This window comes from Oryctolagus cuniculus, chromosome X, assembly GCF_964237555.1.
Source record: "Oryctolagus cuniculus chromosome X, mOryCun1.1, whole genome shotgun sequence".
Lineage (NCBI taxonomy): Eukaryota > Metazoa > Chordata > Mammalia > Lagomorpha > Leporidae > Oryctolagus > Oryctolagus cuniculus.
Genome location: NC_091453.1, coordinates 67,732,692 through 67,756,496, shown reverse-complemented (window position 1 = coordinate 67,756,496; position 23,805 = coordinate 67,732,692). Strand labels below are relative to the sequence as shown.

Here is a 23,805-nt window from a genome sequence, read left to right as displayed (position 1 = left end):
TCTATTCATATCCTCTGTACATATTTTAATTGGTTGCTTGTACTTTTAATGTTGAATTTGAAAAAAGAATTTATATACAAGATACCTTGGAGATATTGCAGGTCTGGTTTCAGACCACTACAATAAAGTGAATGTCATAGTTAAGTGAATCCCATGAATTATTTGATTTTTCCATTCATATTAAAGTTGTGTTTACACTGTGCTGTAAGCTATTAAGTGTGCGATAGCATTATGTGTAAGAAAACAATGTACAGACATTAATTTTAAAATAATTTATTACTAAAATGTGAATGATCATCTGAGCCTTTAGCAAGTCATATTTTTTCTATTACTGAGTCTTGCCTTGAGGTTTACGGTTGCTAACCAATCAAGGGCAGTTATTGCCAAAGACTGGGGTGACCTGTGGCAATTTCGAAAATAACACAACAATGAAATTGCCAAATTGATTAACTCTTCCTTTCACAAAATATTTTTATGCAGTATACAATACTATTTGATAACATTTTACCCACAGTAGGCCTGTTTTTCAAAACTGAAGTCAGTTGTAGACATTTAGACTACCATTAAGACACCAGCATTCCACATCAGAGTGCCTGGGTTCAACTCCCAGCTCTTGCTCCTGACATCAGTTTTTTGCCAATGGAGTCCTTGGGAAGTAGTGGTATTGACCCAAGTAAATGAGTTTCCCCTTTTGAATAAGAAAAACAGGACCTCCAGTCCTTTGAAAATGATGTGCTATGGCCGGTGCTGTGGCTCACTAGGCTAATCCTCCGCCTGTGGCACCGACATTCCAGGTTCTAGTCCCGTTTGGGGAGCCGGATTCTGTCCCGGTTGCCCCTCTTCCAGGCCAGCACCTGGCTCCTGCCATCGGATCAGCGCGGTGCGCCAGCCGCAGCGCGCTGGCCGCGGCGGCCATTGGAGGGTGAACCAATGGCAAAGGAAGACCTTTCTCTCTGTCTCTCTCTCACTGTCCACTCTGCCTGTCAAAAAATAAAAAAAAAGGAAGCTATTTGTTCCTGTGTTTTTATTTATAGCAATTTTTATTACTAATCCACTATATTTGTTATGTATGCATATCCCTTTTCTACTTCTTTTGTAAAGTTTATTAATTTTCATTTTTTAAAAGCAGAGAGATACAGGGAGATAAAAATAGAAAGACAGAGAGAAATCTTCCATTTGTTAGTTCACCCTCCAAATGACAGGGCTTGGCCAGGCTGAAGGTGGAACTCTTTCTCACATGGGTGACAGTGGCTCAAGTTCATCTGCTGCCTCCTAGGTGTGCATGAGCAGAAAGCTGGATTGGAAACAGAGATTTGGGGACTCACCATACACTCCAGTACGGTATGCTATTGTCCCAACAGGGGACTTAACTGCTGCACAAAACACCCACCCCTCTATTTCTTCTTGAAATTGTTTTGGTAGTTTGTGTATATAATATAAGAAAATATATTATGTACATTATGTATTATATAATACTTACATATTATATAATATATATTATATGTAAATACATAATTATAATTATAATGCATTACATATTTATAAAATTCCACATATAAAATAAAACATGGTACTTGTCTTCTGTGTCTTGGCTTATTTAACTTTGTATAATAATCTTCAATTCTATTCCGTTGCAAATGTGCACATTTTATTCTTTATTATGTCTGAGTGATAATTTCATTGTACATGTGCTACATTTTCTTTTTTATTTTTTTCTACATTTTCTTTATTCATTCATTCACTGATGGACATCTAAGTTGATTCCATCTTTGCTATTGTGAATAGTACCAGAGTAGACATGGAAGTACAATTTTTTTTTTTCAGATGCTGACTTCATTTATTTAGAGTATGTTCCAACAAGTGAGGTAGCTGGGACATGTGGTAGATTTATTTTTAGTTTTTTGAGGAATCTTCATAATGTTTTCCATAGTGGCTATATTAATTTGTTTTCCCACCTAGAATGAGAAGATACCTCATTGTGGCTTTGATTTAAATTTCCCTGAAGGCTAGTGATACTGATAAATTTTTCGTGTTTCTGGTTATTTGTATTTCTTATTTTAAAAGTTGTCTATTCACATCCTTTGCCCATTTCCTAGTTGGATCATTTGTTTTGTTGTTAAATATTTGAGTCCTGGCCAGCGCCGCGGCTCACTAGGCTAATCCTCCGCCTTGCAGCCCTGGCATACTGGGTTCTAGTCCCAGTCGGGGCACCAGATTCTGTCCTGGTTGCCCCTCTTCCAGGCCAGCTCTCTGCTGTGGCCAGGGAGTGCAGTGGAGGATGGCCCAAGTGCTTGGGCCCTGCACCCCATGGGAGACCAGGGTAAGTACCTGGCTCCCTATGGCAGGAGCCATCGGATCAACGCGGTGCGCCGGCTGCAGCGTGCTGGCCGCCGCGGCCATTGGATGGTGAACCAACGGCAAAGGAAGACCTTTCTCTCTCTGTCTCTCGCTCTCACTGTCCACTCTGCCTGTCAAAAAATAAAAAAAAATAAAAAAATATAAAAATATAAAAAAATAAAAATATTTGAGTCCATTATATGTTCTGGATATTAATCCTTGATTTCTTATTTCAATTCATGATAAATAAAAAATGTTCATTATATAAATTGAGTACTTTTAAATGTAGTCGAATTTGTTTTATGCCACAAAGCTATAGTTGTCTTCAGAATGTTCCAGGTGCACTTGTGAAAATAATATATTCTTTTATTGAGTATAGTCATCTACAGTTTGGTTGAGATAATTTATATGGTTCAAGATTTATATTTCCATGTAAATTTTTGTCTTGTTCCACCCATTCTGGGAACTACAGTATCGCATTCTCCTATTACTATTATTGAATTTTATATCCATTCTTCCTTTTTGTCAGTTTGTGTGTTATATATTGTGGGGTTTTGTTGTTTAATGTATATATGTTTATAATTGCTATATCTTCTTGGTAGATGTAATTTTAATGTTAAAGATATATATGTATTTATATATTCAGATTTATTTATTTGTAAGGCAGAGTGCTAGAAAGAGACAGAAACAGAGAAAGAGAGCTGGGGCTGGCCCAGGTTGAAGCCAGGAGTCTATAATTCAATCCATGTCTCCCACATAAGTGGCAGGAAACAAAGTACTTTAACTATCACCACTGCCTTCCCTGGTGCATTTTAGTAAAATCTTTGATTAAAAGGGGAGGAATTGGAACTAGAATTAGTCACTCTGATGTAGAATGTGAACATCTCAAGTCAATGTTGTCTTTAGAACTATACCAGATGCCTGCATCAATTGATACACTTTTATTTCAAAAAGTTTGTCTTTTTTTTTTTGATTGCAGTTTGAATGGAAAATGTTTTTTCATCTGTTTACTTTCAACATTTTGTGTATTTAAATCTAAAATGTGTTTTTTGGGGTTGGCATTGTGACACAGAGTATTAAGTGGCTGCCTATACTGCCAACATCCCGTAGAAGCACATTTCAAGTCCCGGGTGTTCCACTTCTGATCCAGTTCCTTGCTAATGCTCCTGGGAAAGCAGCAGAAGATGTCACAAGTTCTTGGACCCCTGCCATCCATGTGGGAGATGTTTGACGCCTCTGGCTCCTGGCTTTGACCTGGCCCAGCCCCTACCATTGCGGACATTGGGGGAGGGAACCAGCGTTTGGGAGATCTCTCTCTCTCTCTCTCTCTCTCTCTCTCTCTGTCTCCCCTATGCATAACTTTGTGGTTCAAATAAATAAATAAGTTTTCAATAAATAAATAAATAAAACATGTGTCTTGTAGAAAGTACATAGACTTAAAAATTTTCATCCATTTCGCCTTTTCTTTTTCTTTTTTTTTTTAAGATTTATTTATTTGAAAGGCAGAGTTACAGAAAAAGAGGGAGAGAGAGAGAGAGAGAAATTTTCCATCCATTGGCTCACTCCACAAATGGCCATAATGATGGCTACAATGGCCAAGAGCCAGGAGCATTGTCTGGGTCTCCCATGTGGGTAGCAAGGATCCAAGAATGTGAGATATCTTCAGCCACTTTCCCAGGCACATTAGCAGGGAGCTGGATCAGAAGTGGAGCAGGTGGGACAGGAAGCAGCACTCCTGTGGGATTTCCTTGCTGCAAAGTACCGGCTTAACTTGCTACACCATAACACTGGCCCCAATATCTAGTGTTTTCACTGGAGAATTCAAACTTGTTTTATTTTCAAAGTTGTAAAAAGACTTGACATGGGAACTATTTAACAAATTTATAATACAGTATACATTATTGTTGACTATAGGAATAATGGTATATAGCAGTTGTCTAGAACTTATTTACCTTGCTTACTTGACCTTCGTGCCTATTGATTAGAGACTCCTTATTTCTTCTTCTCTCCAACTTTTGGAAACCACAATTTTACTATTTGATGTTATGATTTTGGCATATGTATGTGTGTGTGTGTGTGTGTATATATATATATATATATAGCTCACAGAAGTACAACGATTCAGTGTTTGTTTTTCTGTGGATGGCTTATTTTGTTTAGCATTATGTCCTGAAGTATTCATCTTGCCATATGGTACAGAATTCCTTCTTTTTAAATTAGAATAACATTCTATTATGTGTACATACCATTCTTCTGTCGAAGAGCAGTTAGATTATTTCCAATCATAGCTACTTTGAATGATGCTACAATGCATGTAAGAATAATAATAAAATTTCAATCGTGATGCCAGTTCTTTTTGATAAGTTGCAAGACTCAGGGTTTCTGGATAATACAATAGATCTTTATTTAATTTTTAAGGGCGCTCCATATCATTATCCATAACACCCATACTTTCCCACCAACAATGTATATGAGTTCCTTTTCCTCCACAGCCTTTCCTACATGTATTTCTTTTCCTTTTCATAGTAGCCATTCTGACAAATGTGGGGTGGTATCTCATGCTATTAATTGGCATTTGTTTGATGAATAGTGAAATTGAGAATTTTTCTTTTTTCCCTTTTTTGAATTTAAATGCAGTTTGTATTTAGACAACCTAAATGACAGTGTTTCTTCCTTAAAAAATTGCCTCCACTCCAAGTAAATCACAGTCAAAATAAATGAAGAGCTCCAGAGAAAATCATTCCCATTTCTTGTCTCTGTTGTGTGGATGAGAAGCAGCAGCCAGTTTATGATGAGCAGTGAGATCCAAAGCAATTGCCAACTTTGTTAACATTTTTTCCATTTGTAAACTATCCCTAAAGAAAACGTATATGGGGTCACACCATCCTTACAGTATTCCAAAAAACAGCCATAATATTTGGACTCACGTTGTCAGCAATATAGAGGTTGTAGTTTTTGAAATTAGTAAGGATGTGCATGATTTTTTTCTGCAGCCCCTGTCATAAAAGGAGTTATTCTTTCTGGTGTCTGTTCTTCAAGTTTGCCTCTGATTGATTGCCTGTAAACTTTGATATACTTGTAGGCTTCGTTTGTGAATCTGGTTTCCTGCAGGGGATGGTTCATAATAATATCAACACCAGCGATTACTGTGCTTTTGGTACCTTTGCCCTCTGGTCCTTCAGAGGAGGCCTTTCCACCACTGAGAGAATCTTCAAAGTTACACTCTGCCTTACTGACCATCCTTCCCTGCACCTCCAGGCACAGCCCGCCCGTGAACTCCCAGATTTGTGAAGTCTGAGAACATGTCATCCTAGCTGACGAGGTCCCAGTAGGTAACCACGATGGTGGCTGGAAGGAGACGACATTGGCGCTAGCTTAGAAGGAGCCTGGAGCAGCCTGCAGCTGGAGAGGCCCTGGTGGGTTGGTTCAGGGAGAAACCAGGGAAAGGCAACCATTTTTTTTTCCTATACTTGTGGGTCATTTGAGTACATTCTTAGCCACTATGTCTATTCAAGTCTTTAAAATTTTTTAAAATTAGGTTTTTTTTTAACTTTTATTTAATGAATATAAATTTCCAAAGTATGACTTATGGATTACAATGGCTTCCCCCCCATACCGTCCCTCCCACCCACAACCCTCCCCTTTCCCACTCCCTCTCCCCTTCCATTCACATCAAGATTCATTTTCGATTATCTTAATATACAGAAGATCAGCTTAGTATACATTAAGTATGGATTTCAACAGTTTGCTCCCACACAGAAACATAAAGTGAAAAATAATAGATGATTTTTTTTAAATGATGATGAAATCAGAGCAGACCTATTGTCATGTTTAATCCCAGTGAGAGTCAAGTTGGGAATTGATAATTTCTTTTTTTTTTTTTTTTTACAGAGGATCAGTTTAGTATGCATTAAGTAAGGATTTCAACAGTTTGCACCCCCATAGAAACACAAAGTGAAATATATTGTTTGAGTACTCGTTATAGCATTGAATCTCAATGCACAGCACATTAAGGACAGAGATCCTACATGAGGAGTAAGTGCACAGTGACTCCTGTTGTTGACTTTACCAATTGACACTCCTGTTTATGGCATCAGTAATCTCCCTATGCTCCAGTCATGAGTTTCCAAGGCTATGGAAGCCCTCTGAGTTCTCCGACTCTTATCTTATTTAGACAAGGTCATAGTCAAAGTGGAGGTTCTCTCCTCCCTTCAGAGAAAGGTACCTCCTTCTTTGATGACCTGTTCTTTCCACTGGGATCTCACTCACAGAGATCTTTTGTCAGAGTGTCTTGGCTTTCCATGCCTGAAATACTCTCATGGGCTTTTCAGCCAGATCCGAATGCCTTTAGGGCTGATTCTGAGGCCAGAGTGCTATTTAGGACATCTGCCATTCTATGAGTCTGCTGAGTATCTCACTTCCCATGTTGGATCACTCTCCCCTTTATTTACTCCATCGGTTAGCGTTAGCAGGTACTAGACTTGTCTATGTGCTCCCTTTGACTCCCAGTACCTCCACCATGACCAACTGTGAACTGAAATTGATCACCTGGAACAGTGAGATGGCATTGGTACATGCCACCTCGATGGGATTGAATTGGAATCCCCTGGTTTTTTTTTTAAATTCAGTTTTAGGACTGCTATAAATTTTAGATATTATCCTTTTAGCAGATGTGTGGTTGGAAAACATTTAATCCCTTCTTGTGGGTTGTCTTTTCATTCTATAGATTGTTTGCTTTACTGTGCAGAAGACTTTTAGTTTAATGTTGTCACACTTGGGTTTTATTTTTATGATTTTAGTGTAATATCCATGAAATCACTGCCAAGACTGACATCATGAGTCTTTCCCATATGCTGTCCTATAAGAAGTTTTTAAAATTTATTTATTTATTTGAAAGTTACAGTCAGATAGAGAGAGAAAGGTCTCCCATCTGCTGGTTCTCTTCCCAGATGGCCTGACCACAATTGCCAAGGCTGAGCCAGTTTGAAGCCAGGAGCCAGGAGCTTCTTCTGAGTCTCCCAGGCAGGTGCAGGGGCCCAAGGAGTTGGGCCATCCACCACTGCTTTCCGAGGCCATAGCAGAGAGCTGGATCAGAAGTGGAGCAGTTAGGAATTAAACCGGCACCCATATGGTGTGCTGGTGTTGCAGGCAGTGGCTTTACTTGCTACACAACACTGGCTCCATGCAGTTTTAAAGTTTCGTATTTTAAGTTGAAGTCTTTAGTCTATTTTGAATTTTTTGTTTGTGGTACCAAGGCTCAAATTTATTTTATGCGTATACATGCCATTATTTCAACATCACTTTTGAACGTACTATCCTTTCTCCTTTGTGTAACTTTGCCACATTTATTGAAGATTAACTATATGTGCATGGGTTTATTTCTGAGCCCTTCCATTCTGTTCCACTGTTAAATATGCCTCTATTTTATAAATAAGATTTGTTTATTTATTTGAAAAGCAGAGAGAGAGACAGAGACAGAGAGACAGAGATATCTTCAACCTGCTGGTTCACTTTCCAGTTGGCAGCAGCAGCCAGGGCTTGCTCAGGCCAAATCCAAACTCCTTGGTCTCCTATGTGGGTGGCAAGTGTCCAAGTATTTGGGCCATCGTCTACTGCTTTCCCAGCTGCATTAGCAGAGAACTGGATTGGAAATGGAGCAAAGGGGACTCAAACCACAACTCTGATATAGGATATTAGTGTCACTGGCAGCAGCTTACCTCACTGTGCCACATTGCCAGTCCCTTTATACGACTGTCATTATTCCAGTACCATATTGTTTATATTACTTAGCTTAATGAAATATTTTGAAATAAAAAATGTGAGTCCTCCAGGCCTATGTCTTTCTAAGGATCGCTTTGGCTATTTATGACCTTTTATTGTTTCATATGAGTTTTAGATAGATTTTTATTTAAATTTAATAAAAATTGGGATTTTGATAGATACTGCATTAAATCTATAGATTGCTTTGGCAAGTGTGAACATTTTAATAATGTTGTGTTTTCCAACCTGTGAACATGGATCATCTTTCCATGTATTTGTTTTTTCTTTAATTTCTTCAGCGATTTTTTTTTTTTTTGGTATATGAGTCTTTTAACTCCTTAGGTTTATATTTAGATATTTTAGTATTTTTGTTATTGTTGTAAATGGGAATGGTTTTCTAACTTCTTTCACATGTACTTTGTTGTTAATGTATAGATATTCAAATAATTTTAGCATGCTGATTTTGGATTGTGTGATTTTATTAAATTCATTTATTAGTTCCAACGATTTTTGGAGCAAGGAATATCTTTCCAGATTTTCTTTGTCTTGGTGATTTCATTCATAAAAGTTTAATTATTTCCATTTTCATTGTACAATTCTTTTTTTTTTTTTTTGACAGGCAGAGTGGATAGTGAGAGAGAGAGACAGAGAGAAAGGTCTTCCTTTGCTGTTGGTTCACCCTCCAATGGCCGCCACGGCCAGCGCGCTGCGGCCGGCGCACCGCGCTGATCCGAAGGCAAGAGCCAGGTACTTATCCTGGTCTCCCATGGGGTGCAGGGCCCAAAGACTTGGGGCATCCTCCACTGCACTCCCTGGCCACAGCAGAGAGCTGGCCTGGAAGAGGGGCAACCGGAACAGAATCTGGCGCCCCGACCGGGACTAGAACCCGGTGTGCCGGCGCTGCAAGGCGGAGGATTAGCTTAGTGAGCCACAGCACCAGCCAATTTCATTGTACAACTCTCACTTCTTAGGTTTAATTTATTTTGAAATATTTGATTTTTTATGACTATTATGAATGGGATTTCTTTCTTTTTTTAATTTTATTTATTTGACAGGTAGAGTTATAGACAGTGAGAGAGAGGGACAGAGAGAAAGGTCTTCCTTCTGTTGGTTCACTCCCCAAATGGCAGCAATGGCTGGCACTGTGCCGATCCGAAGGCAGGAGCCAGGTGCTTCCTCCTGGTCTCCCATGGGGTGCAGGGGCCCAAGCACTTGGGCCATCCTCCGCTGCCCTCCTGAGCCACAGCAGAGAGCTGGACTGGAAGAGGAGCAACCGGAACTTGATCCGGCATCCATATGGGATGCCGGCCCTGCAGGCAGAGAATTGACCAATTGAACCACGGCGCCGGCCCGGGATTTCTTTCTTGATTTAACTTTTATCTTAATTTATCTTTTAGTAAGTTTGTCACTGGCGTATAAGCTTGTCACTTCCATTATCATTTTTTAAAAAAAAATCGCTCCTCTTTAAAATTAAGAAATTGTACAAAGTCGTCTTTAAGGCTGTGATTATCTGAATATATTCTTACTAGAGGGATACTTTAATCAATTATTTTATCTCTTATTTTTCCAAGGCAAGGTACATCAAATATAGGTACTGAGAATTAGAAACATGGGAAAGCAGTGGAAGATGGCCCACGTCCTTGGGCCCCTTCACCCATGTGGGAGACCTGGAAAAAGGTCCTGGATCCTGGCTTCAGCTCAGTTCAGCTCCGGCCATTGAGGCCATCTGGGGAGTGAACCAGCAGATGGAAGACTTCTCTCTCTCTCCCTCTCTCTGTCTGTAATTTTACCTCTAAAATAAATAACTAAATCTTTAAAAAAGTCTTTGCTGTATAAGAGAGTAAAATTAATTGTTTACTATTTAAAATATTTTCAAGTTTACAAGCCTATGTGGGTAAATATATATTATACATTGGTTTAGAAATATGGATTTTGAAAGCAAAGCATAGCTTCATAGAAACAAATCCATTCCTACCTCATTTTCTGTAATATTTTACGAGAATACTTTGTTCTAATATGCAGTAAATTACATTTGCTTACAACATTAAGAATATGTATTAAGTACCTATTTCCTAAACAATAACTTCATGCAAAGCATTGTTGCAGATGCCAGCAAAAAACAAACATCAAAGCATATATTTTTCCCTCGAGGACTTAGCAACCTATTATGTGATACATCGATAAACAGCTAAACACAATGCAAGGCAGAGAGAAATGAAGGCCATAATACAGGCCCCTGTTTATTAAATCACAGCAAGTTAGTGTTGAATTTTTAAAATGAGGTAATTCTTGATGTTATACATATATTAAAGAATAATCATCCCTTCAAGATCCAAAAGAACGAATATAAAGTTTAAAACCATACAAAAGAATATTATTGTGAATATATACAAAGCCAAAGCAGAATTGGGGATTACAATCACCAAATTGAGGATAGTGGTTATTTTTGGAGAGGAAAGGCAAAAGATGCAATGAATAAAGGGGTACACATTATGTTCAAATAGATAGTAATGCTTTATTTCTCAGTAAGAAATTCTCAACAAAGTAGCAAAATATTAAGATTCAACATCTGGATTTATAGTTGATAGTCAGTTGTCTATTATATTATTCTATATGTATCTTTATATTCCTTGAGTAATTCATAATTAAAAATAAAAATGATGAATATCACTTTACAAGAAGGAGAAATTGAATAGAACAATAAATGTGGACAGATAGGATGTACAAAGGCCCTGAAGCATTAAAGGTCATGCTTGTGCTCAGATATATGACTAAAGGGATAGGCTGTGTAGAAAGATATTGTGGAGGAGAAGAGTAGAAAAATGGATTAAGTTTTGGCTGCAAAATAAAATCAAAAGAATTTGGTATTTCCTAGAAAATGAATGAATTCTTCCAATTACATGGGCGTATTCTAAACAATCAATGGTCAAAATCCTTTATATAATTTGAAGATAATGTACTCACTTTTGACATTTTTACATTTAATTTTGAACATAAAGCCATGATTTCATATGCAATGTATCTACAAAAAGTCTAGCCAAAAGCAAGCTACCTTAAATTACCTATGTAGGATAACATAGATATTATTGGTGGATTGAAACAGTCAACTTTCCCTAGAGAAGGAAATCATTTGAAATTATGTGGTCACCAATCCTCTGAAAACCCGTGGGTTTTACTGAAGAATTAAATATGACAGTCTTGGCCTTGAGCTTTGATTTTCAAAAATTGTGCATAAACCTGACAGACTAAATTTGCTACCTTATGTTCTCTCCAGAATTTCTATTTTTAGACACTTGGAGAGAAAAATAAGAAAAGTTACTGCCAACATAGCCAGTAATTGCTGGTTTGAAACTGAGGTCAAAAGACATTATTATCCTTTAAAATAGAGAACAATTGAAAGCAACTACAATTAGAGGCCCGATGATGAGCAGTCACAGTGACACAGTGACACCAATTCAGCTGTTTCCACTGGCCACTAAATTATTGTGGAAAAGCTAGGAAATGTCTGAATACAGGAGAAAATACTAGAACCAAATGTACATGTCAGTATGTGCTAAGCAGGTTGACTAGGAATGTACTAAGTTTCTAGATAGAATGTTTCTGTTCCACTCTTCACCACATGTGTATCTTGGAATCTTCATCTATGATCCCATAACCATATCATTTTTGATATTTATTTACAGAACAGACTTCTTACCCTTTAAAATGAAAAATAAGGCAAAGAAATACGGGAGATGCAGGAAGGGAGTGAGGAAGGGAAGGAGAGAGAGAGGGAGAGAGACTAAGACTTTGAATCTCTAAAAGGAAGGAAATTGTGTATTTTTGAAGTATTTTCTTGTTGGTTTTGTTTTTTGTTTTTCTTCTTCTTTTTAATCTCTGAGTCCCCAGCTCTTCACAAATAAGTACAGAGTGGAATATGCTTGTTCTCTGTTAAGTTAATTAATTTACTATTTAAAATTAGTTCTTGGTACTAATGGCACAGGATGCAACTTTACAATATAAATAATACAAATAGGCTCCAGAATCATCTGAAATAATGGAAGGTGAAATGGGGAATGCATATCAAAATAAACCAATGTAATGAATGGCAAGAATTATAAAAAATCTCAGCCATTATGCTGTTTCAGAGATTTGTTTTCTTAAATTTTTATTTAATGAATGTATTTTACATAGATACACCTTTAGGAATATAGTGGTTCTTTCCCCCATCCCAGCTCCCATCCCACCTCCCATTCCTTCTCCCATCTCCTTCTTCATTTTGGTTCATTTTTAGTATGACTTTACATGCAGAGGACCAACTCCATGCTAAGCATAGACTTCAACAATTTTCACCCACGCCCAAACACAACATATAGAGTACAGTTTGGGGAGAGAATTTGCAATCAATTCTCATTTTACAATTCATTAGGGACAGGGGTTCTACATGGGGAGCAAGTGCACAGTCACTACTCTTGTTCCTTTAACAATTAACACTCTTATTTATGACGTCAGTGATCATCCGAGGTCCTTGCCATGGGCTGCCAAGGCTATGGAAGCCTTTTGTGACCATGGACTCTGTCGGTATTGGGACACAGCCATAAGCAAAGTGGATGTTCTCTCCTCCCTTCAGAGAAGAGTGTCTCCTTCTTTGATGACCCTTTCTTTCCTCTGAGGTCTCACAGAGGTCCTCCGTATAGGATATGTTTTTGTCACAGAGTCTCATTTTTCCATGCCTGAAATGCCAGATATTTGGTTTTTATGCAGGGATAGATGAGGATAGTTAGAAATGGCAGCAGAGAAAAAACTCCACATGCAGGTAGAGACTTTATAAATACTCTGTGAGTAAGAGGATAGAAACTGTGGATGCGGCTGCACCATACGCTGCTTTCTAGAAAGTGGCCTGAGCTTCTAGATATACTTTAACCAAGAATTCTTAAACACATTAGAAAGAAGGTCAGTTGGGCTGTCAAGAGTGATAATAATTTTTTGAAGTATCTTAATGGTAGTATGTGGGATGTCTTTATGGCTACATATCAGGACTTTAGAGAAACAAAGTGAAGTGTATATTCTGGCTTTGCCACTTATTTGTATTTGATCTTTGATGTCTTCTTATTTATATTAGTCTTTGTTTTCTCATTTCTAAAACATGGTCTACAGTACTAACTACAAGAACCTGTTACATGTAACATCAAGTATACATGCTACTATCTGTCCTATGGAAATTAAATGTTAAAAACTAGGCAAAATTTTGAAACTCCTATTTCAGGACATACAGAAGCAATTGAATCAACCAAGAATATAAGGATTTGAAGCATGTTCAAATTTACGAACATTTTGCCATTTTTTCGTTTAGTATCCCCTGGCCAAGGCCCAAAGCAGCTAAAATCTGGATATGATATTTGGCCCAACAGAGACAGATCCAAAAGTAGTACTTTAATTCTAGCCCAACTAATAAAGGAAATATCTTCTAATTCTCAGTAAAATGGTAAAATATGACATTTTTCTTTTTATAAGTTTTATTAAGCCCCACCTCTTAAGAAACATTCTAGTGGTCAGAAAAGCAGCAACAGGATCCAACGGAGGCCTACAGGGCTGAGAGTATTGGATTATTGTTTTTTATTCAGGTGTCTGATACCCCAAAACTGTGGAACAAAGCCCTGTTATATTTTTGCTCTAGGTCCTCTAATTGCTTGACCCAATATGTAAATACAAATGATCAACAAAATTGACAAATCTTTACCTAGACTAACTAAAAAAAAGAGGAGACTAAAGCAGCTAAAATCAGAAATTAATATGGAGAATTAAAAATTTTAAAAAATTAAAAAGTATTGCAACAATATATTAATGATCACCTACCAACAAATTGGATTGAAGGATTTAATGGAAAAATTTGTAGAAATATAGAACCTATATAAATTCATTGTTAATAAAAATATGAATATCTAAAACTAGTAAGGATATTAGATCAATAATCAAAACTTCTCAACAAACAAAAGCCTTCAAGCAAATCACTCAACTGGTAAATCCTACCTAGCATTTAATTAAGAATTAATAATCATATTTTTAAAATTCTTCCAGAAAACAGAAGAATGAACACTTAACAACTTAATTAATGACATCAATATTATTCTGATACTAAAGTCAGAGAAAAGCACAAGAATTATCCTTTTATTAACTAGTAAGAATAATCCCAACAGAACACTTGTAAACAAAATTATACAGCATATTGTAAACATTATGCATCAAAATACATGTAATATTACTGAATAGAAAAATGGTTCATCATATTAACAAACTGAAGAATAAAAAACATATGATTATCTCAATAGATTCAGAGAAAGAATTTGATAAAATACAATATCCTTTCATGATGAAAATCTTGAACAAATTGAGTATAGAATGATCATTCCTTAACACAATCAAGGCAATTTATGACAAACCCACAGCCAGCATATTACTGAATGGAGAAAAGTTAGAAGCAGTTCCACTAAGATCCAGAATCAGACAAGGATGCCCACTTTCACCATTGTTATTCATTATGGTCCTGGAAGATTTAGCTAGAGTCATTAGGCAAGAAAAAGAAATCAAAGGGATACAAATTGGAAAGGAGGAAGTCAAATAAATCCTATTTGCAGTTGACATGATACTGTAAATAGGGGAACCCAAGGACTCCACTAAGAGACTATTGAAACTCATAAGAGAGTTTGGTACATTTGCAGGATACAAAATAATACACAAAAATCAATAGCATCTGTATACACAGATAATGGCATGGTGAGATAGAACTTGTAAGATCAGTCACATTCAAAATAGCTACAAAAATTAAATACTTTGGAATAAATTTTACCAAGGTAGTGAAGATTTCTATAATAAAATTACAAAACATCAAATAAAAAATAGAACAAGTCAGAAAAGCATGGAAGAATCTTCCATGCTCGTGTATTGGAAAAATTAATATCATCAGAATGTTCTTACTACTCAAAGCAATTTACAGATTTAATTCAACTCCAAACAAAATACAAACTACATACCTCTCAAATCTAGGGAAAATGTTGTTAAAAATCATATGGAAACACAAGAGACCCTGAAAAGCTAAAGCAGTCATATGTAACAAAAGCAAAGCCGAGGATATTGCAATACCTGATTTCAAGACATATTTCAGGGCAATTATGATCAAAAGAGCCTTGTACTGGCACAAAACAGACATGTAGACCAATGTAACAGAATAGAAACTCCAAAAACAAATCCACACATCTGCAACTAACTAATCTTTGACAAAGGAGCTAAAATAATTCCCTCGAACAAGAGTAATGTCTTCAACAAATGGTACTGGGAAAATTGGATCTCTGCGTGCAAAAGCATGAAACAAGACTCCTACCTGACACATTATGCAAAAATCAATTCAAAATGGATCAAGGATCTACGTCTACAACCTGATACCATCCGGTTACTAGAGGAGAACACTAGGGAAACAGCAAGACATTGGCATAGGCAAAGACTTATTAGAAAAGACCCTAGAGAAATGCAAATCAAAACCACAATGAGGTTTCACCTCACCCCGGTTAGAATGGCTCACATGCAGAAATCTACCAACAACAGATGCTGGCGAGGATGTGGGGAAAAAGGGACACTAACCCACTGTTGGCGGGAATGCAAACTGGTCAAGCCACTATGGAAGTCAGTCTGGAGATTCCTCAGAAACCTGAAGATAACCCTACCGTTCGACCCAGCCATCCCACTCCTTGGAATTTACCCAAAGGAGTTTAAATTGGCAAACAAAAAAGCGGTCTGCACCCTAATGTTTATTGCAGCTCAATTCACAATAGCTAAGACCTGGAACCAACCTAAATGCCCATCAACGGTAGACTGGATAAAGAAATTATGGGATATGTACTCTTTAGAATACTATACCGCAGTAAGAAACAACGAAATCCAGTCATTTGCAACAAAATGGAGGAATCTGGAACACATCACATCATGCTGAGTGAAATAAGCCAGTTCCAAAGGGACAAATACCATATGTTCTCCCTGATCGGTGACAACTGACTGAACACCAAAAAGGAAACCTCCTGAAGTGAAACGGACTCTATGGGAAACGGTGACTTGATCAGCATAGCCCTGACTGTTAATGAACAACTTAATACATTATCCCTCTTAGTAGTTTTTTTGTCTGTTCTACTTAATATGACTGGTTTAATTCTGTAATTAATACACAGTTATTCTTAAGTTTTGAAAATTAACTGAAATGTGATCCCTGTTAAACATAAGAGTGGGAATAAGAGAGGGAAGAGATGTATAATTTGGGACATGCTCAAGCTGACTTGCCCCAAATGGTAGAGTTAGAAACATACCAGGGGATTCTAATTCAATCCCATCAAGGTGGCATGTACCAATGCCATCTCACTAGTCCAAGTGATCAATTTCAGTTCACAATTGATCATAATGAAAGGACTAAGAGTCAAAGGGAGCACATAAACAAGTCTAGTACCTGCTAACACTAACCGATAGAATAAAGAAAGGGGAGAGTGATCCAACATGGGAAGTGAGATACTCAGCAGACTCATAGAATGGCAGATGTCCTAAATAGCACTCTGGCCTCAGAATCAGCCCTAAAGGCATTCGGATCTGGCTGAAAAGCCCATGAGAGTATTTCAGGCATGGAAAGCCAAGACACTCTGGCAAAAGATCTCTGTGAGTGAGATCCCAGTGGAAAGAACAGGTCATCAAAGAAGGAGGTACCTTTCTCTGAAGGGAGGAGAGAACCTCCACTTTGACTATGACCTTGTCTAAACAAGATAAGAGTCGGAGAACTCAGAGGGCTTCCATAGCCTTGGAAACTCATGACCAGAGCATAGGGAGACTACTGATGCCATAGACAGGAGTGTCAATTGGTAAAGTCAACAACAGGAGTCACTGTGCACCTACTCCTCATGTAGGATCTCTGTCCTTGATGTGCTGTGTATTGAGATTTAATGCTATAACGAGTACTCAAACAATATATTTCACTTTGTGTTTCTATGGGGGTGCAAACTGTTGAAATATTTACTTAATGCATACTAAACTGGTCCTCTGTAAAAAAAAAAAAAAAAAAGAAAGAAAGAAATTATCAACTCCCAACTTGACTCTCACTGGGATTAAACATGACAATAGGTCTGATCTGATTTCATCATCATTTAAAAAAAATCATCTATTATTTCTCACTTTATGTTTCTGTGTGAGAGCAAACTGTTGAAATCCTTACTTAATGTATACTAAGCTGATCTTCTGTATATTAAGATAATCGAAAATGAATCTTGATGTGAATGGAAGGGGAGAGGGAGTGGGAAAGGGGAGGGTAGTGGGTGGGAGGGACGGTATGTGGGGGAAGCCATTGTAATCCATAAATCGTACTTTGGAAATTTATATTCATTAAATAAAAGTTAAAAAAAAAGAAAAGACCCTAGAAGCACAAGCAATCAAAGCCAAAGAAGATAAATGGGATTACATAAACTGAGGAGCTTCTGCACTGCAAATGAAACATTCAGCAAATTGAAGAAGCAACTGACAGAATAGGAGAAAATATTTGCAAACTCTACAATTGATAAAGTAATAATATCCAGAATTTACTGTTGAGGAATAGTGTTTTTTTTTCTTCTTACTATTTTTTTAACTCTTTACTTAGCATAGGGTTAATTTTATGAGTATAATATAAACTGAAAGTAGATCATTGTAATAATTAATAGAGTGAATAAGAGAGGAAGGAGGAGGAAGGGTGGGAGTGTGGGCAGGAGGGAAGGTATGGTGGAAGTATCACTACATTCCTAAATCTGTGTATATAAAATGCATGAAATTTGTATATGTAAAATGAAATAAAATACATTGTAAAAAATATATATCTATCAAAGATGGAGGTACCTTTCTCTGAAGGGAGGAGAGAACTTCCACTTTGACCATGGCCTTGTCTAAAAATGATCAGAGTCAGTGAACTCAGGGGGCTTCCATAGCCTTGGCAGCTCATGACAAGAGCCTAGGGTGATTACTGATGCTATAAACAAGAGTGTCAATTTGTTAAGTCAACAACAGGAGTCACTGTGCACTTACTCCTCATGTAGGATCTTTGTCCTTAGTGTGCTGTACATTGAGATTTAATGCTATAACTAGTACTCAAACAGTATTTTTCACTTTGTGTTTCTGTGTGGGAGCAAACTGTTGAAATCTTTACTTAATGTATGCTAAACTGATCTTCTGTATATAAATAGAATTGAAAATGAATCTTGATGTGAATGGAAGGGGAGAGGGAGTGGATAAGCGGAGGGTTGCGGATGGGAGGGACATTATGGGGGGGGAAGCCATTGTAATCCATATTCTGTACTTTGGAAATTTATATTCATTAAATAAAAGTTAAAAAATATCTATCAATGCAGTATGCCTTAAAAGAAGAATGAAGGTTAAAATACACATAATTATCTTGAATAATGTAGAAAAATAATTTGACAAAATTTAATGCACAATCATGATGAAACAACCAATAATCTAAAAACGTTCAATATAGTAAATAGCATCTGTGAAAAAACCCGCAGCTAACCTCAGGAGCAATAATGATAAACTGAGTTTTCCCCTTAAAATAAAAAACAAGACAGGGGCTACCACTTGTACCATTCTATTCAACATAATATTGATGATCTAGCCAGAGTGATTCCACCTGAAAAATAAATCAAAGCATCCAAACTGGAAAGAAAAAAAATAAAATAAAATTACCACTGTTAATAGAAAACATGGTCTTATATGTGGAAAATCCTGAAGACACACATGTTGAAGCAGTAAACAAGGCTAACAAAATTTCCCATACATATCATGCAGCACAAAAATTAAGAACTAAATTTCACTCAAAACCATATGCAACAAAAGCAAGAATAGGCAACTGTGATTACATCAAACTGTAATGTTTGTGTCAAAAAAAGGAAACATTCAACTATTAAGAGACAACCTGGTCTGTGTATAAAGTTAATTAAAAAGAAATCTTAATGGAGAATGGGACTGGGAATGGGAGTGGGAAGAGGAGGTGGGATGGCAGTGGGGTGGGAGGGCAGGCCTGAAGTGAAGAACCACTATATTTCTAAAGTTGTACTTATGAAATTTGTACTCATTAAATAAAAAGTTTCTTTGGAAAAAAGAGACAACTTATAGAATAGGATAAATTATTTACAGGCTATTAATATGACAAGCAATTGATATGCAGAATACATAAACCATCAATAAACAATAAAACCTATCTGATTTTAAAATGGACAAATAATATTGAAAGATATTTCTCAAAAGAAAAACTATAAATACCCAAAATTATATGGGAAAATGCTCAGTATCACCAGCGATCAGGTACATGCAAAACAAAACCACAATGAGCTGTCTTCCCATACCAGTCAGAACACTCATTATCAAAAAAGCAAGAAATAATAAATGCTTGTGAGAATGTGGAGAAAAAAGAAACTTTTATACACTGTTGGTGGGAATGTAAATAAGTACAGCCATTATAGAGAAGAGTATGCAGGATTTTCAAAAATAAAAATAGACCTACCATATGACCTAGTATGTATCCAAAGCAAATAAAATCAGCATATCAAAGATATATGCACTCCCATATCTATTGTAGAACTATTCTCAAACTGTGATAATGACTCAACTGAGGTGTCTGTTAACATATGAAGTGAAAATTAAAATGTGAAATATATATATAAATATGATATTATTCAGACATAAAAATAAATCCTGTCATTTTTGAAAAAATGGATGGAACCAGATGATGTTATATTAAGTGAATAATCCAAGTATGGTCAAATAAATAACACATGTTTTCTCTCATATATGGAAGCCTAGAAGAGAGTACAATAGAAAATACTGGAGGCTAATAAAGATATGGGGGAGGAAGAGGGATGAAAGGAGATGATATAAGTGGTACCACATTACAGAGGGATGATTATAATTTACAATAACTTTCCATATATCTGAGAAGGACTAGAAATGAGAAGCTCAAAAACTCCAAATTTTAATAAATGATAAGGTAATGGAAATGCTAATTATCCTAATCTTATCATTATACATTGTATGTATGTATTAAATATTACTCTATGCCCTATAAATGTGTATACATATTAAATGTTAACTAAGTAAAAATAAAAATTAATTCCATTTACAATTGTATCAGAAAGAGCAAACTATCTGGGGTATGAATTTAACAATGGAGGCAACATACTTTTTAAGAATTAATTAACAAATGAACTTTTCAAATTTGGGCCAAAATGAAATACCTATTTATTTTTTCAGGGTACAGTACAATATTCCAATAGATACACAGAACATAAACCATTCATTCCAAGCAATTATCCCTATCCTTTACTGAATCCTATGGTTATCATAATGTTCAGTGGAATACCAGAACATATCAGCATCATCCAACTGTGTTTAATACGCATTATTAAACCTCCCCCTCCCTATCTATCCTCACACTTCCCAGGCTCTCTCTCTTCGTGTGCGTGTGTATATATATATATATATATACACACACATATACATATATAGATATATTATATATATTTCATACATATATATTATATATGTGTGTGTGTATCAAAGGAAGTTAATAACAAGATAAAAGGCTTTATATCCAGAATATATAAGTATATTCAAAAACAAAACAGTCTATGTAAGAAATGCAAAGGACCTAAACAGACATTCTGCAAAAGAAGAAATACAAGTGGCCTACAAATACATAAGGCAAAAGTTTTTTGCACAATGTTATGAATATACTTAATGCTACTGAATTTTGCACTGAATAATGGTTAAATTGATAAACTTTTATTTACTGTATTATACCACACTAAAAATATGAGAAAGAGAAAGTGTCAAAGAAGACTTTAAAATACTAAAAACTAAAAGAAATACAACATATCAAAATTTTCTTACATGCTCTCAACACAGTGAGCAGAGGAAAACTTAAGCCATTTAATATTTATATTAAATAATAAAAACTCTCAAATCACAAATTTAACTGTTACCTCAAAAGTAGATATAAAGACCAAAATAAAATCAAAACAAAATAGTAAAGAAAGAGCAAAAGTCAACGACTTTCAAGATAGAAAAAACAAAAATGGAAATGAGTGAAATCAAACTTTGTTATTTGAAAATATCAGTAAATTGATAGATATGTAGGAAGACTAATGATGAAAAAATATCAAAGACAATTATCAGAAATGAATAATTGTGTATATATATAGTTTCTACAGAAATATTAAAATGATAGTTAAGGAATAATACAAATAACTTAAAACACAGAGGTTCTGAAACTTAGATGACAGATGTATTGTTTAAAAACTGCCAAAACACACACAGGCATACAAAAACAACTTGAACAGTTTAGTAAATATTTTTGGTAGTTTTTCAAATGCTTACTTATTTTCATCTACTCGAGAAGCAGAGAGACAGACAGACAGACAGTTTGATTTTCCATTACAGGTTCACTCTCCAAATGCCCACCACAACAGCCAGGGCATGCCCAGGCTGAAGCCAGGGGCCTGGAACTCCATCTGGGTCGTCCACATGGGTGTCATGGTACAAGCACCTGATTCATCATCTTCTTCTTCCCAGGATGCATAACCAGGAAGCAGAATTGAAAGTTGATTAGTTGGGTCTTGAATGAGCAATCTTATCTGGGATAGAGCTGTTGCAAGTAAAAGCTCAACCTGTTGCACCACAATGCCTGATACATCTTTTAAATAGTAAAGTAAGAAATTAATACTTTAATAACTTAGGAATACGGACTGTTTAGGGACAAATTGTTTAACTACTGAAATCTATAAAACATTGTCAAATAATTAATGGTATTTCTAGAGGGAATATTTCTCAATTCATTATACAAGGAACAATCATTGCAAGAAAATTGAAATCTTTCATGAACATAAATGTACAATCCTTAAATAAGTATTAACAAATAAAATCTTATATGAAAAGGGACAATAAACCACAAACAAGAGTAGTTTATTCAGGCTTAGTGTTTGAAAACCAATATATCTGACCTGATGAACAGGCTGAAGAGGACACACCACATGATCTTGTCCACTCGCACAGAGGATGCACAATATAAAACTAATACAGGCAACAAACGATAATTATAGATAGCATCATGTTTAATAACTGAAGAATGAAGGCTTTCTCTGTCAAATGGTTCTTCCCTCTAAGAAAGGTTTCCCCAAGATGTCATTTTCACCACTGCTCTTCAACCTGAATTGAGATTCTGAACAGTGAAATAGGTCAAGCAAAAATATAAGATGCATGCAGATTGTAAAGAAAAGTAGAGCTGTATTCGTGAGATATGATTTTCTATGTAGAAAATAAAAGAGGACCATTCAATTTCTTCCTAAACCAAGTTAATTTACCAAGCTTGTAAGACTCAATTTTAACATAAAAAATCATAAAGTACTGTTGTACTGAAAACTAAAAAAAAAAATACAAAATAGAACACCACAAAACAAACAAACAAAAGTGGTCAAAGAAAGTAATCCAAGAAGATCCAAACAAGTTGATAGATGTATTGCATCCCAGCAATAGAAGACTTGCACTGTAATGTCATCAAATAAATCAAAATTGATCTATACCTTACAAACCTAGGAGGACCATTTGTAAATATGGACAAGGTGATTTCACAATTTAAATGCAAGGCAAAAGAACAAGATTAACCCCTTAGTTTTTTCAGGCAATTGCAACAAAATACCACAAACTAACTTTTAAACAACATAATTTCTCTATCAAAGTTTTAGATGATGGAAAATTCAATGTCAAGGCACTGACAGATTTGGTGTTTGGGCAGGATTTGCTCCACACTTTATCCTTTCACATAGTCATCACATGGTAGAGGGGCACAAGTGAGGCCTCCAAGGTCTTTTTTTCTATAAGGATATTAATTCCATTCATGAGGGTTTCACCTTTATAATCAAATCACCTTCCCAGGGCCCCACATCCTAATACTATCACATCTGAGGTTATGATTTCAACACATGAATTTTTGGAGGGACCTAAACTTTCAGTCTATAGCAATAGCCAAAATAGTTTTGAAAAAGTGGAGTACTGACATTAATCAGTTTTTACAACATAAAACTAGATAGGAGCCGGTGCTGTGGCGCAGCTGGGTAAATCCCTGGCCTGCAGTGCTGGCATCCCATATGGGCTCCAGTTCTAGTTCCGGCTGCTCCTCTTCCAATCCAGCTCTCTGCTATGGCCTGCAAAAGCAGTGGAGGATGGCCCAAGTCCTTAGGCCACTGCACCCATGTGGGAGACCCTGAAGAAACTCCTGGCTCCTGGCTTCTGATCTGCTCAGTTCTGGCCTTTGCAGCCATCTGGGGAGTGAACCATCGGATGGAAGACCTCGCTCTATCTCTACCTTTCTGTAACTCTGTCTTTTAAATAAATAAAATAAAAATCTAAAAAAAAAAAAAAAACCTAGATGGGTGGGCGCAGTGGCTCACTTGGCCAATCCTCTGCTAGCGGCGCTGGCACCCTGGGTTCTAGTTCCGGTTGGGGTGCTGGGTACTAGTCTCAGTTGCTCTTCTTCCAGTCCAGCTCTCTTCTGTGGCCTGGGAGGGCAGCAGAGGATGGCCCAAGTGCTTGGGTCCTTGCACCTGCATAGGAGACAGGGAGGAAACACCTGGCTCCTGGCTTCGGATCAGCACATTGCTGGCCATAGTGGCCATTAGGGAAATG

At 36.5% G+C, this 23,805-nt stretch overlaps 1 pseudogene; it reads right to left on the bottom strand.

The window, feature by feature from the left end:
* Positions 1-5,074: 5,074 nt before the first annotated feature.
* Positions 5,075-23,805, bottom strand: part of LOC100347436 (translationally-controlled tumor protein pseudogene) — a 123,367-nt pseudogene continuing 104,636 nt past the window's right edge.